This window comes from Lontra canadensis, unplaced genomic scaffold (genome assembly GCF_010015895.1).
Source record: "Lontra canadensis isolate GAN:19392208 unplaced genomic scaffold, GSC_riverotter_1.0 scaffold7, whole genome shotgun sequence".
NCBI classification, from domain to species: Eukaryota; Metazoa; Chordata; class Mammalia; order Carnivora; family Mustelidae; genus Lontra; species Lontra canadensis.
Window position 1 is genome coordinate 34235956 of NW_022631001.1, and position 11463 is coordinate 34247418.

Here is an 11463-nt window from a genome sequence, read left to right on the forward strand (position 1 = left end):
AAAGGAGTGCCATCTACTCTCCCTCCAGCATTCCAACGTGAGGGTCTGTTTTCCACCAGCCTGGCCAGCTACGGATGATATAATGTAGAGGGGGAAAAGAATGAGCCGTTCTGATGGGCGGAAGTCACCCCTGTGTGTTAACGTGATCTCCAAAGCCTTCTCTTAGCTGTTGTGTGGGCAGAACCTGGATAGCAGGAGCCATCGGTGGAAACCCACATGTCACCTGTTTGACATCAAACTTCTGAACGGAATCTTAAGTTCAGCACAGCCACTTATCAGAGTTTCCAAATGTCACTTTCTAATTTGCATCAGACCTTTTCTACATATTAATGTGATTCTGTAACTAGCGTATATATGTTTGTGGCTCTACCTCAATTTGCATTTGAAACTCTAATGAGGCTCCAGGGTGAGCCAGCTCCCTGAGGAAAAGCTTTTCATTCAGTTGCTTCCCCATGTGATCTGTGAAGATGTCCTCGAAGGGTCATAGAAAAGTCAGAATCCACTCAAGCATTGTACTTGCAGTCTCTGTCATCTCTGGTGCTTAGTTTGGGCTCTAGGCCAAATCTTGACCTGTACATCCTCTTGCCCAGGGGAGGGCCTGTCTGGTTCATTTGCTTTTTCTTGGTCGAAGATGATGAGCATGCATTCAGAAGGGTTTGGCCACTCTTGGGGCTCCAGGGCCCAGAACTAAGTTAGAAGCTTCTGCAGAGGTGACTCAGAGCAGGGAGAGCCAGATGGCCAACCCAAGTCTGAGTTCTTTGGGAAAAAATTTTCCAATGTCTGATGTTTTTGCTGCATTGTCCAGGGGCCTGCTACAGAAGCCTGGAGGCCTCCTTGCCCTGGGCAGAGCCTCCACTCTGAGCCCATGGGGTTTGCAGTCCATGGAGGTTTCTAGAATGTTTTCTGTTACTCATTCTGTCACTCTCTACTCTTTCCTCCCTTTCCCAGGACTGAGCTTGAAGACAAGATGGCACTCCCATTGGGACCTTGAAGGCTTGCTTGGAGGTTTTGGAGGGGAACATGTGACCCTCTGTCAACTAAATCCCAGTGTGGAAGGCTTGTCCTTTCTAGCTGAATATGGGGCTCCCTGGCAGATGTCCGGTTACCTCAGGCCCTTTAAAGGAGACTCCCCTCACGCCCAGTCATATGCTGAGTCACCAGCTCTCAAAAGGTCAGAGCCCCCCAGCATGACAGCAGCAAGGCAGGTGCCCTGGGGTCTCCTTGCTCATCCCTGACCTGCTTTCTCTCCAAACTCCATTTTGCCCCATTCTGAATCCTTGGCTGCACACCCACATTTCGATTCTGCAGCCCGAGACTTTGGACTTGATGTCTATGCTTTGTCTCCCACGTATTTGAATCTCAGCTTCCTCTGGGACACACAGGCCCCAGGTTCTCTGCTTTTCAGGCTCCAAGATGCTACAGGTAGGGGTTCTGGCTATGCTTAGTCCTGGCGTCTGAACTAGGCCCCTCAGCCTGGGCTGCTCAGGGCTGGGGCCGGGCCGTCCTTCCCTCCTGTGCATGGGTGCATAGCAGGAGTAGTGTGAAGAGGAGAAAATGGAGGGGGTCCTTGAGTTCTGTAGCAGAGAAGCTGAATCCAACCCGGAGACAGTGGGGAGAGAACCAGCCAGCCCCTGCACCCATCCTTTCAAATGTATAGTCAGTTCATAAAGATGAGGTCAGATGAGTAGGTCTGCCCCTTCCCCGCACAAACTGCCAGGCCGCACTTTCCACCGCGGGGCACCACAGAGACCTTGGGAACTGCTGCTGCTGGACTTGAGGCCCTGAGCCTGCTCCTGCCCATCCCAGTCCTGCTTAGCAGCAAATACCCAACCACTTCTTCATCAGGAACTTTTTTTTTTAAGTTTTTCTTTAAATTTCACGTAGTAACCATACAGTGTAATGGTAATTTCACATGTACAATTTAGTGATTCTCACTTCCATACATCACCCGGTGCTCATCACAGCAAGTGCCCTCCTTAATCCCCATTCCGTGTTTCACCCATCCCCCCACCCCCTCCCCTCTGGGAACTGTCCAGTTGTTCCCTGTACTTAAGAGTCTATTTCTTCATTTGTCTCTCTCTGTCCTTTTCCCCGCTTTCCTCGTTTGCTTTATTTCTTAAATCCACATATGTGTGGGGTGCCTGGGTGGCAGAGTCAGTTGAGTTTCCGGCTCTTAGGGTTGGCTGGGTTGTGATCTCAGGGTCCTGGGATTGAGCCCTGCGCCGGGCTCTGCTCTCTGCATCAGTCTGCTTGTCTCTCTCCGTCCCCCTCTTTTCCCTCCTCCTGTTGCTCTTCTCTCTCAAATAAATAAATACATCTTTAAAAAAAATCCACATATGAGTGAAATCATAATGGTGTTTGTCTTTCTCTGAATGACTTATTTCACTTAGGCTAATACACTCTACCTCCAACCACATTATTGCAAATGACAAGATTTCATTCTTTTTTTTATGGCTGAGTAATGTTTATATATATATATATATATATATATCACATCTTCTTTATCCATTCATCAGTTGATGGGCATTTGGGCTCTTTCCATAACTTGGCTATTGTAGACAATGCTGCAGTAAACATCGGGGGTATGTATCTCTTTAAATTACTATTTTTGTATTCTTTGGGTAAATACCTAGTAGTAAAATTGCTGGGTCTTAGGGTAGCTCTATTTTTAACTTTCTGAGGGGCCTCCATACTGTTTTCCACAGTGGCTGCACCAGTTTGCATTCCCACTAAGAGTGCACGAGGGTTCCCCTTTCTCCATGTTGTCACCAACACCTTGTTTCTTGTGTTGTTGATTTTAGCCATTCTGATGGGCATCGTCAAGACCTTGAATGCAGTTGGATGGGGACCAAGAAGGCAAGAGGCCTCAAACAGTCCCTCAAGTCGAGGGAAGAGTTTTGGGGGTTCTCCTGTCAACACGTCCCTCCTGGGGAGATGGCTCTCCTCCTGGCTCTTCTCCGCAGGCCCAGGGCCAGCCTCGGCCTGTGGTCACTGGATGGCTGGCTTTTCCTGGTTGGTCCCTAAGTCTGAGCAGGAATGGAGCCTGGGTTAGTTTGCTTGGGCCACTGTAACAAATTACCACAAACTGGCTAGCTTAAGACAACAGAAATTAATTCTCTCACAGTCCTGGAGGCCTAAAGTCCAAAATCAAAACGTTGGCAGGATTGGTTCCTTCTGGAGGCTCAAAGGGTAAAAGATGAGTCTCTGTCCTTGTTTCTGGTGGCTGCCGGGAGTCTTCGGTGTCTCATGGCTTGTGACAATACTGCTTAAACTTCTGTCGCTGCCATCATATCACCTTCTCTGTGGGTCTCAGCTCCCCTTCTCTTCTAAGGACGCTGGTCATTGGATTTAGGGCCCACACTGGTCATCCAGCCAACTATACAACACTGTCCTGAACTGAACCAGGCCCACGTGCCTGGATTTTGTCCTCGTGCTACTTCCCCAGAAACTGGGCTCTGTCCCCAGGACTCTGGGACCCTTGTGATTCCTTGCTGTAGCCCGTAACTCTGTGTCTGAGCTCCTCCAGGAGTGCTCTCCCAACATGTTGACCAAGTTGTCTGATCCACCCAGAACAGCAGAACTCAACCAGAGTTCACTGTACCCCATGAGACACAGATGAATTTTTCTGGATCATCCAAGCCAGGACAAGGCAGTGGCTCAGGGGAAAGGACGCGGGCTTTGGTACGAGATGAAGTGTGGTTCTTGGCTCTAACACTCGCTCCCTATACCAGAGGTAGGGTGCAGGAGGGGGTTGCTCACACTCATCAGTGAACGTAATTAAGCTGGATTTCACCTTGGGTAATGAGTAGCACACAGGGCAAAGTTTCAGACCTTCCCACTCCAAAGCAAAACTCAGGGCTAAAAAGTCTTACCATTTTTTTTTTTTTTCTGCCAGGGCACCATCTAGATTTGCATGATGGGTGAGTTTTGATGAAATAACTCACCATTGACAATGAATATGCAAACAGATGTTAATTAAGGCCTTTGCCATCATCCTACCTCATTCTGAATAGTCAGCCAGTGGGGGAGTGTTGCTGTATCCCTCCCACGTTCCACCCAGAGCACCCTCTGGCCTGTCCCCAGGTTGCCCTCCCCAGACTCCCAGGATTATTCAGAGCTTGAATCGTGTAGACCTGACCCGAATCAACCTTTCTCCACCAGCGAGAGAGCACCTGCAGACACGGCCCTCTGATTAATGAACCGGGTTCTGGCGAGGGCCTCTTTGCGGATGGGTGGAGGAGAGGATGTCACCCCGTTAAACATGCTTAATTAAGCTAGATGAATTGCCGGACTCCTCGGCAACGGGCTGGGCCTCAAATCCGGCCTCACGGCATGTTCACACAATGTGCTCTGCATCTGCATGTTTGAAACGGGATCGATCTGTCCCGGGATGTCTGAATGCCTGGTAGTCACCACGGTCCTTCTCGGCACGGTGGGGTGAGAGGCAAGCTCAGAGAGCATGGCCCTGCCCTGGACTCTCCCTAGAGATAAGCTGGGGGCTCCGCTCTTTGGGGAGCGTGGCCAGCTGCTGCCACCGACTGAGCAGGAGCTACGAGAGGTACACGCAGCCGGGGTGTTAGTCAGAAGTGATATTTGAAATATTTAATAATAGGGGTAGCACAGGCTCCAACCCATCAGTGCAAACCCCAGCCATAAATAACAGAGCTGTTCTGCCAAGTATCAGCTGGCTATGAGCCATGGAAAAAGTTACAGTTTGTAGAGTTTCACGTCTATTTCCTCCTTTGATTGTAGCCACAACCATTGGAGATGGGCGTGGATACTCTCTTAATTACAGAGACTGGGAAACTGAGGTTCAGAGAGGCTGTGTGTCTTCCTCAAAGCCCCATAGCTAATGCTGTTCTAGAAGCCAAGCACCTCCTTGTGTTTTCTACCATCTTATCTGGCCCGTGTCTGCACAGATGCTGGGGCTCCACCAGGTCCAGGAAGATCTGGAGAAAACCCCCCAAGTATGCTCAAGCGGCCGACTGGTCACCCCAGGGCAAAAGTATGAGTGAGGACAGGAGAGGGACCTGCAGGGCTCTGGGATTCGTAGTAAATCAGGGTGGAACCAAGAGGCTAGTGTGGGCCTTTCTGTGCTCTCTGCTTGCAAAGCCCTATGACCGCAGGGAGGCTCCAAGGAAGAGGATGGCACAGAGCACACAGAGGAGGAAGTGGGGAAAGTGCAGTACAGAGGGTGAAGAGCAAATGAGGTCAGTGCTATTGAACAGTGCTATTGTGGGCATTTCCCTGGGGACCGTCTGAAAACCATGTGTGCCCTTGCCTCAGAATTGTGCCAGTGGAGGACAAGGAGGTGGACATTTACCCCCCTCTGTCACCCCTAGCCCCTGGCATGAACTTCCCTACACTTCACAGTTGTGCCAGGCCACTCAGAGAAGCCAGCCAAGTAGAGACAAGAGACTCTCGGGGTGAGGCCCAAGGACTATCTTCACAACTGCCAATGAACTTGGGGGGCTGGAGGGATATGGGCTAGGTGACCCCAGCATTGGACATATCCACAGATCCCAAAGGATGCCAGAAAACAGAAGACAGGCTTTCCCCATTGTGGGATGTTTTTCTCCACGTGAGGCAGGGAGGCTTGGGTGTTTCAGGTCTACGTCCATGCCCAGGACAGTGCTTGATCTTCTGGAAAACTCAGAGAAGGTGCCCCTCCACTGTTCAGCTATGGAATGTTAGTGTCTGGACTTCTGTCTCCCAATCCTCTGAATTACTGGGAAGCTTCTGGAGCCTCTGTGGTTTGGGGATCCTTGCCTGTGGCTCTGGAGGGAAATGTCACACCCCCTAAGGCTGACAGTCTCCCCTCCTCCACAGCCCCATCCTCACACCAATCTGTAGCTGGCACCTCTATCCCGCCATAGGGCCTAGTGGGGACATGTGACAGATACAGAACACTTTAATTTCAGAAGCCATTGATCTAGAGCACGTTAATAAATGGCACCTGTCGGTCCAAATGTTGTTTGCCATTTATCTCGTCTTATCTAAGCACTGACTGCATCTAGATCAGAGCTGTGTCAGTCTTTGGGGTCAGATCATGACACAGGTACTCCCCCCACCGTGTCCCTCCCCTCAACCAAGAGGAATTGTCCTGCCAGCCTATTAATGATGAGGGCAGTGCCTCTGAGGTTGGCTTAGGGGCCAAGGATAGGAGAAAGTACTAGGAAATTGCCGGGAGTAGCTAAGAGATAAGTGTCTCTGCCTCTGCTCTCAGGGCTAGTCTTCCATTTCGGTGGTGAGGTGAAGAGAGTGGATTATTACCTGCGTCTGGACCCCCACAGGCAGCTTCATTTACGAAACAAGGGCGGCGGTGGGCTCATCATGGGAGCCTGGAGCCTGCCTCCACCTGGCCGTGTGGACCCGGGCGTGTGGCTTGTCCTCTCGTTTCTTTCATCCCATCACCTAGGAAATAAGCATGGAAGTCTCTGCCTGGTGTGATTTCACTGGGCTGCTGGACGGAATGAGGCAGGACAGCACTAAAAAAAGCAGAAAGAACTGTGGAGGTGCATTTTATTTATAAATCAACATGGATGGATCAAAGTCAAGAACACCTATACCTGTGTGGGATGGGAAAGGCTGGGCATGGTGACTCACCTATAGCTTTGGGAGAGGATCGGTGATGTTAACCCATCTGGATAAAGATACAATGTGCCAGAAGGAAGGGGTCCGGTGCAGAAACCAGGCTTCAGAGAAGGGTGGTATTAGTCCAGTCCCGGCTATCCTAGAGACAGGTCTGCTTGGGGGCGAGGACAATTGCTGGATCTCAGTGGAACTAATTCTCACTGCTTCCATCTATTCCTCTTGCCTTAGTCAGACACAGTAAGCAAGACTCTGAGTAAGGATGGTCTCCTCAATGCTCTAAACGAGTATCCTGATATGGTGGGTGTCAGCTGGATTTGCCACCCAGCATGGTGGCACCGATATCCTATTTCCTTTTTTTTCATCTACCAACTCTTGACAGAAGGATGAACCGTCTCCAGGTCCCTAGGTGATCTAAGCTAAGTAGCTTCAGGCAATCAGAACATAATGTTCCTCCCTTGGTCACAAGGGGTGAATTGGGGATGGCTACATGACCCAAGTGATACAGTGAGATGCTTACTGGGGCTTCCAGAAGAGAATCTTCACTCTGGAGAGCTTGACTGGAAGCTGAGAGGACGGGGTCCTGGGGGGCAGGAAGCTATCTCATAACCATGTGGAGCCTGAGAAGAACTCAGTGTGGTAGAAGACAGAACCCAAAAAAGGAAGAAGTTGAGTCTCAGCGATACCATTTGAGCCCTGATCCAGCAGCACCTGAAGCTGGACTTCCCTCTGGGACTTTGAGCCCGGTAAACTGATAAAGTTCTTTTGTGCTTAAAGTAATTTCAAGTTTAGAATTTTCGTGTCTTGCAACCACAAGTTTATCAACTGAAACACATGGACAAGGTATAGTAGTGTTCTGGTTCCCTTTATAAATAGTTGGGGACCTTTGCACTTTGCACCTGTGTCTTTGGAACTGGATTGTGTGTTTGCCCTGAAAGACTGGTTGTTTGGGGGCGCCCTGAAAAAGTGGACTTTCCGAATTCAGATGGCTGATCACTTGGCCTGGGTATAACCCTCCTATGAAAGACCCTGCCTGCCCAAGGGACCATTCCTGGCACTGGGTGCCATCTCTGTGGTCACTGTGGATGGCACCTTCTTTGTTCATCCACATACCCCCATGGGCTTCCTTCCTTCATGATGAGGCAGAGAAGATCACAGATGCTGGGCCGCCTATCACTCCTTGCTTTGTTTCTTCAGATGTTCTTTAATCCATTCAACAGAGAAGCAAATGAGGGCATGGCGAAGGATCTGGTACTGTTGACTGAGTCAGGAGTCATATTCAAAATATTGCATTTAACAACCGGGGCGGAATACTCTAGAAGCTGTAGTTCCCCAAAGTGTCCATGTTAAGGTGCCTATAGGGAATGCTGGGCCATGTCAGGGGTCTCAGCCCAGCGTATGCCTCCTGGGGAGCCAGGGCCCAGGGTCATCAGAGGCAGCGTCTCTCCCACCAGGGCTGTAGCCCGGAGACAGGCAGGCAAGGGGTTGGCAGGTGTAGAGCCAGCAGGCACGAGAGGAGCAGTAGTGGTATTTCAGTGTTGTAACCACTGGCGCAGCTGTCCTGGTGAGTGCTAGCTACGTTTCAGGCCTGAATGGAGACTAATTTTGAAGGGCTTGGCATGCCAGGTTGAGGAATCGTCATTCTACCTTGAAGACACTTGGGAACTGTTGAGGGTATAAAAGAAGGAGACTGACCTGACCAGATTTGTGATTTAGAAGCATATTTCTAGAGACAGTGTGGAAGATGATTGGATAAAGGAGCAGAGACAGGTAACCTGGGCAGGAGGCTGGTGACAACAGTCCAAGCAAAAGATGGGGTTCTCTGTTAGAATAATCTTTTCCCTTTAGGGACAACTGAACTGAGTGGTTTGGAAGGACTTGACAGGAGATGACGTGTGTGTGTGTGTGTGTGTGTGTGTGTGTGTGTGTTGGGGGTTAAACGGGACACTTTTTCTGATAGTGTGGGGTAAGCGTTGGTTGTCTTTGGGTTTTCCTATCCTGTCATATGTAGGGATTCCTGAACACTCCGGGGAAACCTGCCCTTGCAGGATATTGTCCTCCGTTCCTTAACTTGGGTGCTCCACTGGGATTCTGAAAAGCTTCAGTTCACTGACACACATCAGTGAGAAGCTGCAGAGCTGTTTAAGTTTTGACCATCTCTACTTGAAAAGCTTGAGATGAAGTTTTTGGAAGAATGGTCCCACTTTCATTGCCAGAGGTGGGGAGACACTTAGGTGGCTTAGACCTTGAAATAATCTCACTCCACCCGCAACCTTGAAGGGTCCCTGAACAGTCGTGACCAGAAATGAGAGCATCATCCTCATTGGGGAAATCCATTCATCAAACATCTGCGGAGGCCCTGCTGCGCACCAGGCACTCCTGCTCCTTTCACACCCGCCCACCGCCAAACACATCAGCCTGTAGGTGGGAGCGGTCAAGGCAAATCCAAAGCAGTAATTTCCATTCCCCATTAGCCAAAGCTGGCTCTGAACTTGGGCAACATCCGCAGCCAGACTCATTTAGGAGCTCCAGGAACTGCTCCTTTCATGGTTCTTCCATTTCCCGAAGGTAGTTCTTAGGCATCCAAAGGTTATGGTTCTAACAGGCCACAGGTCAAGGCAAGCACCGGTAGGGTAGGTCACCTCTGTTATTCCCGAGTGACAGAGAACAGCACTCCCACAAAGATCCCCTTTATTGCACTGCGATGTCTTCTGCACAACTTGGAAGTTGCAGCTCTAAGGGCCCTGATCTGCCACTCAGCCCAGCCCAGACTTCAACCTTGGAGATGGTTTTGCAATTAGGTATGCGATACGGTTTTCTGCTGATAATCCCTTTGGGGCTTCTAGGAAGCTGATTCAAAGCTGCTTCTCACTGGAAAGCTTTCTTTTTAATTCAAAACTGGGCTCTTAAAGGAGACCACTAACTCTTCTTATACTGAGCATTCAAACCACAATTGTAAAGGACAGCTTTTGAACGCCAGGGAGAGTCCTTTCCTTCCACAGACTCTTGGGGAAGGTGTGGGCACAGGGAAGGGGGACTCACGGGGAGGCGTTGTTGAGGGTAGAAGGGAAATTAGAGGGGATCCAAGGATGGGAGAAAGATGAGACAAGCTCAGGAAGAATGCCAGTTGTCTTGAGGGCCAGCCTTGCTGTGGGCTCAGAGAGGTTGAGCAACTCCCCCAAGGGTACACAGGGATGCTGAGTAACCTGATGGGAGGAATCTGCTAGAATCCTGGGGCAGGGTTAATGTTAATAATAGCTAATACTTCCACTACACTTACTATACGCCAGGCATCATTCTTTGTTCTATTAACCCATTCAATCCTCTCAAGATAAATGCCATTATTATTATTATTATTGCTATCACTTTCTGACTGAGGAAACTGAGGTAGAGACAGGTGGAGGGATTTGCCCAAGTCACAGGGCTGGTGAGCGGTGAGGCAGGATTCAGAGCTGGGTCAGCTTTGGGTCTGTGCTGAGAGCCACTGCGCCAGAATGGGGTCTGGAGAGTGGGTGAGTTCCCAGGGCCCTTGGATTTTTACCTACAGAGGGGAGGGGAGGATACCAGTGGGTCACACTGAAGAGAAAATGAGAGCATGAGGGAAAAGTACTTTGGGGTCAGGAGGGCTGTGGGCACACCTTCTGTGAGGTCATCTTGGTCCCGGGGTGAGGGGAGGTAGGAGGCTGAGAGACTGGCTTTTCCAAGGAGAGCCCCAGAGACTCTGGGATTCTAGGGGAGCCCCTGAGTCTGGAGAGGAGATGGAGGAGGCAGGAGAGAAGGACCCCCAGGAAAAGAGGTGAGCCTGGCATCAGCCCCCCTCACAGTCCGGCCAGACCTAGAGATGGAGTCAGAATGCTTCCTTCCATGCGAGGTCCCATCTGGGGAGCCTCTTGGGGCCTCTGGACATTCCACTGGATCCATTTTCTGCCTTTCATCAGACTGATTAACATCTATGTGAGCTCACCAAGTGCAGGTTCCTCCTGGGGCCCTTGACAAATGTTATTGAACTGAATGGAGGAACACTTTTCAAGTGGCCACAGCCCTTCTTCTAGCTTTACTGTGTGACTATGGGTTAGTCACAAAACCTCTCTGGGCCATCTCCTTGTCTGATGAGTAGAGAGTTGGGCAGGATGATTCTGAGGGCCCCTTCAGCCCTGACTTCCCAGTGTTCTAGGGATGGAATGACATGAGGTAGGCAAGCAGAGGTCAGCCTGTGTGTCTAAGAGTCTGTACCCCCTTTGCTATGGTTTCTGTGGAGCAGACTCTGCACCCAGACTTGTCTTTAACGCTCTTTGATTCTTACCAGCGGCTCTGAGAAGTGGTTTAGGACCCCGAGTGGGTAGAATTAACACCGACTTTATTCATCTGGCAACAAGAATTTGGTTGGCAATAAATTGCTCGGCCAATGAGAGCATAATCACTCCTCACCGGATTACCCCTCGCCAGGAGCTGTTTGGAAATCCTATCAGTGGTTGATCCAGCTCTCACTCCCAAGGAAAAAAATTAAAAACAAATTAGACGCAAGGATGATGAATTTGATGAAGGACAAAGATACCTCGAGGTTTTGCCTCCTGCAGAAAGACTCAGGAAGTGGGAAGTAGGTCACAAGCAATCTTAAAAAGCTGCCAACGAAGCCTGAGGTGGGGAGAGCTAGCAGCACCCCCCAGTCTCACTCCCGTGCTGTAGGAAAGCGGGCTCCGGGCTCCCTTCCACCCCAAGGTGTATCCACCCGCCAAGCAAGCAGGCAGGAAAGCAGCTCCCACAACCTGAGCTCTGAGCTCGCTGAGTCCCAGCTCTCCATCCTTTTACATCCAACCTCACCTTGCATGAAAAGGATGACACAGACCCCCCAACAAATCCCAGCAGGCAATT